This window comes from Cottoperca gobio, chromosome 5, assembly GCF_900634415.1.
Source record: "Cottoperca gobio chromosome 5, fCotGob3.1, whole genome shotgun sequence".
NCBI classification, from domain to species: domain Eukaryota; kingdom Metazoa; phylum Chordata; class Actinopteri; order Perciformes; family Bovichtidae; genus Cottoperca; species Cottoperca gobio.
In genome coordinates, this window is record NC_041359.1 from 22,747,490 (window position 1) to 22,754,877 (window position 7,388).

Sequence of the window (7,388 nt, forward strand, 5' to 3'; positions counted from 1 at the left end):
AATGGCATGTTAAATTATGAAGAGCATTAGATAACATCTTCAGATTGTCCTACCTACAGTCTAAAACCGTAAGATACTTTATTTACACTGATGTGAAACAGAAAAAAGCAGCAAATCTTCACATTTGAGAATCTTGAACCATCACAGGCTTAGCATTTTTTATTTATAAATGACTTACATTTCAGTAATATTATGCAGCTTCTGGAAGGTTTTTGATCATCTAGTCTCAGGTTTGATTGACACGTGGCCTTGAGGGCAGATACGTATTCTTTAAACAAAACTGCCAATGACACAAAACACTGGCACAACATAATGGCTGAGATTCAAGTCTTTGAATAAGAATCGTATCACAATGAATGAATGCATCGATCAATGGACAAAAAGACGTGAGTGACTGATGATTGATCGACTGAGTCTAACTTGTGCCCGTCTCTTTTCTCCAGAATTTAACCTTGGCAGAGTAGAAAATCCTCTGCTACAGGATGAAAAACAGCAGACACACAATATTAATATTAGTGATAATAATGTGCAGAAAAACTAAATGTCATATTGAAATCAATCCAGGTCAAGGGCTTCCCATGGACAGCTAATTAAAAAAACAATGTAAATTGTAAGATCTAAACTATAATAGTAATTAAAAAATGCATCCAAATTATCCATCACATCTGCAGTGACCCACATTGACTGTTTTTTAATTAAAAAGCCAATATGTTATCCTGGTCCCTACACCTTACATCCAGTGATTGTTCTGTGTTCTTTTTGTTTTTGGCAGTCTGGAAATTACAGCACTGATAAAAAATGTTGATTTGCAGCCAAGGAAAAGTAACTGTATTGATGCTCCAGTCAAAAGAATTCAAGAGTAATAGCTTTGATGTCACTTGTGAAAATATATTCAAATGTTAAAGGTTAATTGTAGTGCAAAATGAAAACGCTGAACTTAAGTGAAGCATTAGGTTGAAATCTATCATTCAAATGCCCTCCACACAGCCTAAAAATATGTATTTTCGTAATGTGCAGCCGTCTCAGGAATGGCACAAATATGAGACATGAAAATAGTAATCAGTGGGAAGATGAAACGAAGCAAAGGAGCCCTCATGGAAGAACCTCTGAGGGGTTTGAGACATTGCAATTATAGAAACTATTGACTTGTGTTTCCCAAGGTATGATCAATTGCAGTGAAATAATGACATCTCTGTGTTGTTTTGACCCATTCACAGTGCAGGCAATTTATTTTGTGTGACAGGAGGCTTGCAAGGGACAACTCAGCTGATGTGTGCCAGAGATCAGGAGAGGAGAGTGTTCAACTGGAAAGATAGAGCAAAGAATCGGAGGAAGGTCATTACTGTTGTACATCAGCCTCCTTTAGTAGGTGGGCCCAAATGTTTCTCTTTTTTTACTTTTTAGTAGTCAGCCACCCTAATGCTGTTTTAGAGTTAACAGTAACTAATACTGAGTATGTGTTAAGCGTTTCTTCCTAGGACACAATACAAGTAAAATAGCTGTATAGAGTTCACTCCACTCCACTCAATTCACACATGATACATTTGCCCTTTCAACATCTTTCCAATGAACATGAATGTGGCCTTTTGCTGTCCTCTGAGTTTTGACCAAACACAATTTCCCCATTTTCAAAGAATACAACACTTAAATCAAAGTCGTTCCACCTCCCAGACCATAGGAGGATGTGACATAGCAGGTGCATGATCTTCATTGCTGTGAATAGTAAAAACATAATGTATATGATGATAACACATGCATATATATATATATATATATATATATATATATATATATATATATATATATATATATACAATAATCAATAATAATAATTTCTCTATGAATATATGGATATATATTTATATACTTCATCTCAATATTTGTCACATGTTTTTTTGGGAGGTTTTGTGGAGGAATAATCGTGTTTTGGAATGATAACCATGTTTTTTCGCTGTGGGAAATTCTGTGAGCTTAGAGTTAGCTAAGAGTTAGCTGACAGTTAGCTAAGAGTTAGCTGACAGTTAGCTAAGAGTTAGCTAACAGTTAGCTAACAGTTAGCTACCAGTTAGCCGTTTGTCCTTGAAACAACCGGCTAACAATTAGCTGACAATTAGCTGACAGATAGCTAAGAGTTAGCTAAGAGTTAGCTGACAGTTAGCTAACTGTTAGCTAACTCTTAGTTAACTGTTAGCCGTTTGTCCTCGAAACAACTGCAAGAGGAGACTTTCTGTCCCGCTGTTGGCAGCACGAGAACTCGATGGTTCCTCCCAACTCCGCAGAGGACGAGGAACACTTCGCTTCATCAAGCTAAGTGTTTTCTGCTTGTGCTAACATGTATGTTATAAGTCTGATCTGCTGGCTTGCTCCAAGTTTATGCTGTTAAACTGCTGTTCATCTACCTGGGAGCGGTGTTTTATATTGCATTAGAATTAATTGGGATTTATTTTAGCTTATCTTTCATGCAGACTATGTGGTTCATCCTTTCACTTTCCCTTTTCAGGGTCTTACAGTATGTTCTTGATATAAGCTAACATTGTGAGAGATTGTTGAAGGCTATCTTTGCAGTTTAAATTGGAAACGAATAAAGGGAGATTAATGTTTAAATAAGGTTTTAATGGTAACAATCCCAGCCACTGTGGAGATATTGATGTCTAATGTAAAAAAGAAACAAAACTGAAGATGTACGTTTCTAGGAGTATAACATCAGTAGGCTAGAGGCTGTTTCAATATTGACCTACAGAAACAAACAAAAAACTACTTTGAAGCTCTCGTTAATGTGTCATAGGAGGATATTAAACTGGGGGGGGGGGGGGGGGGGGGGGGCAGGAGGAGGACACTGGGAACATAGATAGGCTCCCACATGATGATACTTTCATGCTTATGATTCATCTAACATAAGTGCTGAGATTAAAGTGGAAGCATTACTAGAAAAATATCCCGTCACACATATGACTACTCATCTTTGAATATTACGGGTTTTGTAAGCATATGGTGTGGTTTTGTGCTGGATTAGTTTTGCAGTTTTATTATAGTTTTTTTTTACGGGGATTTCCTACTTGTTTACTGTAATCTTGAGTGTTGAGCAGAGGGTAGTATTGTGTACTGGCAATAGGCATGTAAACAAAGTATTGTCTTGCTCAAAGCCAATTCACATAATTATTTCACTGTTCCACAGGGAAACTCAACATTGCATTGATTTGTCCCACACAGGAGGAGGAGTAACATTCCCATTTTCTTCACACTCCGCTAAAGCATTAGAGGAATAACTTATTTAAAAACAGCTGATTTATGTCACAGCTTGCTCTACAGCTCCTGTTCTATATTTATTGTTGCTTATTCGCACTGCCACTCTTATGCTAACATCCATGCACAAAATGACATCTTCTGCAATCAGCGTTACATAACATTTCAAAGAAAAGATGTTCTGCTTCAAGCCATGAGTTCATATGCAGACGTTTGTGATAATTTGCTGCATAGCTGATGTGTTTTAACTCCCTTGTTGAATTTCAAATAGCTGGGTTTAGATTTAAGTCTGTTTTCTAATTCATTAATTAGTGATCATAACTGAATTGTCTAGAGATACATTAAAGGACGTAGGAGATGTGTAGTGTAAAAGCCAGGACCCTAAGAATAAGAAGTTGATGTTTGTCACTCTGTTGTGATGAGCTTGGATTACTATGAAAATGGCGGAGACACATCCAGTTTAACTGTCACGTAGAATAAGTTTGAGTCTCCCATCCTTCTCCTGGCATCGCTCCATGTATTTATATTTTATTTTTATTCTCTGGAGAGAGAGAGAGAGAGAGTATGATATTGGAAATTATCTTTCCGTACGGCTTATCACTAGTCATTATACTGGTGTCTCAAAATTAATGTAGTAATGATTTATTGATGTTAAAATGCTACATCAGGCTCCTTAATCAAAGGTAAAACGTTTAGCATATAAATAGAGCTTTCCTCACGGACTTGTAAGTGAATATCTGCTTGAGATAGAGTATCGGATCGAAGTGATCATCACATGGTTGCGCTTTCTACCAAAATGCTCTTCAAAATGAACTCCTCTCTTACACTCACACATCTGTGTTTCGCTGTGACAAAGACAAATGGGACAATGGGGACAGTAGAAAAAGTACTCCAAGTCCTCTCGCCTGTTCACAGAAAACGATCCATCAGGCTCCCGCCGACCCCTCTGCCTGTGCGTCTGTGTTGTCTGTGAATCGCTTGAATCCCAATCCTAATTCCACCCACACATCCATCCTGACTTTATTGCTGCTTTCTCCCATGACTGAATGGCACATGTTGCGCACACAAACCTGTAATCCTTCTACAGGAGGAGCTTGAAAATAAGCCGAGGCTACTAGGTACCAATGGTTTGGCGAAAAGGTCAATCTACACTTATCATCTACAGCCTGCCAGATGACTCAGTTTTTGAGATGAATGGATATACTGTAGCTCACATTCTGTCAACGTGGCAAGTGTGGTGTGTGTGTGTGTGTGTGTGTGTGTGTGTGTGTGTGTGTGTGTGTGTGTGATAGAAGATTTATCAAAACATTTAATGAAAAAGGACTTCCTAAATCACTATATAATCATAAGCAACACGGCTACAAAGTGCTTCATATTATGCGGCATGCTAATTCTTTCACTCCTGTCATATCCCTTTCCTGGTTCCAACATTTCACTGCTGTCTTGGATGTGTCTGGCATATTGTGTCACTAGTTTCAAGATTATGTTGCTAAACAGAAAGCCAAATCATTTTGCACTGTTTTGGATACACATGATTTGACTTGTGAGTTAGTTGCCTCACCTCCTCATTTTGCATCAATTGATTTCATATACATACACGTCTTGTAAATGTGATTATATATAGTACTAATGAGTTTAATTATAAAGCTGATGATATTCTATATTTATCTTATCAACAAATAGCATGAAAAGACCAAAATCCACAATTACTTGACCCTACTGACAAGTGCTTGTGAAGCAAAAAACTAAATGAGCCTCAATGTTGCACCAAGTGACAGGATTATGGATGATTAAAAAAAGAAAAGAAAGAAATCCCACATTCACCATCCAGGTGTCATAAATACACACTAGTGCACCTAATGTATTATTTATCTGCAGCTGGAAATTGTCCCCAACAAATACACTGTTTACTCCTGTTTGAGTGACATGTGTTGTAAAGTACAGCTTCCCAGGAGATTATTTAATTTACAAAAACCTGCTTGTGACCCTTTTTCAAGAATTATAATAGTCTTTTCATCTGATTTGTTGACAATATAATAATAATAATAATAAGAGTAATGCCATCTTAAGTCTTTTTTGTCTGCCGGTGTATGTTTTGTATTTACATACTGTAGAGACAGTTACAACAGCTTGAGGTTAAAGTTGCAGATACTGGACTCCCTGAACCTCTTGTACTTGTTAAGTCTCTATTTCTGTATCTGTGAATCAGAGCCTGTCATGTGTAATTAAAAAAGTATTGCATCACCCGTCTCCCTCTTAAGGGTGTGTATTTCATCTTCATCAGAACACGTTTAGTAACGTAAAGAAAGATGACTTCAGTTGGTTATGTGGACTATAGCTTAAAGCTAAAACAAGAGCGATACTTTGCCCTTTGCATTAAACCTAATCAGATTATTCCCTAATGCTCCTTTCTATCTCGAGCTGCTTTACATCATTTTCAATCAGTTTTTCACACTTTTCTAATTTTAACGTGTGACAAGTCCTACAAAGGCGTTAACACAGCACACACAAGCACATGTGTCTTATCATAAGGGGGACAGTGGGAGGGGGGCTGGCAATCCCCCTCCTGTTCTCTCAGTGATGAAAGACTAAGGAGTGATAAGAAGGAAGCACACATCTCATGATGCAGTTTCTTTAATTAGTCGCCAGAGTCTTGAGAAAACAAAGCAGGGAGAGGGGAAGGAGGAAGAGAAGCAGGGAGATGAGGTTGTTAATTCCACTGCTGTCTGCTTGCATTTGAGGACTCATTAATCTGAGACAGGGCACACCCTGTTGTCTTGCTGAGCATCTTTTTTTATAAAAACCAGCATTAGCACTTCTGCTGCATTGAGAAATTGTCAGTGATGTTTCACGGGAGAGCTGTGCCGAGAGCGGGAGAGGGAGCGATGAATGCCTGTAGCATACTGAGCTTCTCTGCTCGAGGCCTCCTAGCTAGCAAGTGAATCCATAACACTTTTCCAGACAAGCAGAGCTCCTGAATTGTGACCTTCAAAGTTTCGTACAAATACCGATCAAGTGTGACCACTGTAATGTTGAATGTATATCGTTTTGCGGTTAATTGAGTTATTGTTGGCAAAGATGAACGAGCTCGCCCCATTTGTTTTGTTATTAGCGCTGATGTGATATCAGGAGCAATTTAGACATATGTTCTCTTCCTTCATTTAGAGTAATGCAATCTATGTTTACAAAACACATCTCCGTGCACTAAAAAATATCCATTGTAATTGGAAGCCAGACAATTAATTTAGCCCACAATAAGTCAATAGAAATTGAACAAAGGGTTATGTTTGTGTCATTAACTCGGTGCAATTGGCAATTTATATGCTCTGTGTTGAGCTTGTGAACATCATCTACGAATACATGCATATTCATTACCATGGCCACTCAATTCACAGAGCAAGAAGTCTGAATAAAGGTGAATGAGAGGCTGAACCCTCTAACCATCCATCATTATGCCTGCTGGAGGTACTCGGGGAGGATGTTTGTGTGTCAAGGCGTGTGCACACCTGCTTTTTTAGAGTGTGAGTGCATGCATGCATTTGTTGGCGTGGGAGTAAGGGCGCAGAGAGTTTCTCCTCTCTCAATCCTCTCTCCACTACCTGAGGCATTGGCAACCTGGTCAATAACGCCTCTGCCACCTCCATTCTGCCCAGAGGAGAGCACCACTCTGCTGGGTCCAGGACGGAGCCGGACTCCTCTCTCCTACCGCCATTAATCCACTCCTTCGGCAGGCAGAATCCATCTCCCCATGGCACCTGTTTGACAGAGGGTAAAAACAGGGATGAGATAGCAGGGCGCGGATCAATCTCTTCGATCCCCTTCTCCATCTCAGCAGTCATTCATCAGCCAGTAGTTGTTGTTGTTGTTGTTGATTTTGCCACTGTTGTTTGGCTTGACACTGCCCAGTCACTTAAAGGGTCTACGAACTGATATTTCGTCAGTGTTATTGGGATTGGCATATGATAGAGGTTGCATATCTATTGTGAAATGTGCCATATATATATTTTAATGTTGATGTATTCGTAATAAATCCCAATCATAACAGCATAAAAATGACTTCCGCTAACAACATTCGATCGCTGCGCCGAGAGCATCCACTTCGGCAATGTTCGTGCGATGACGTCACAAGTACAGCTGCCGCCAGT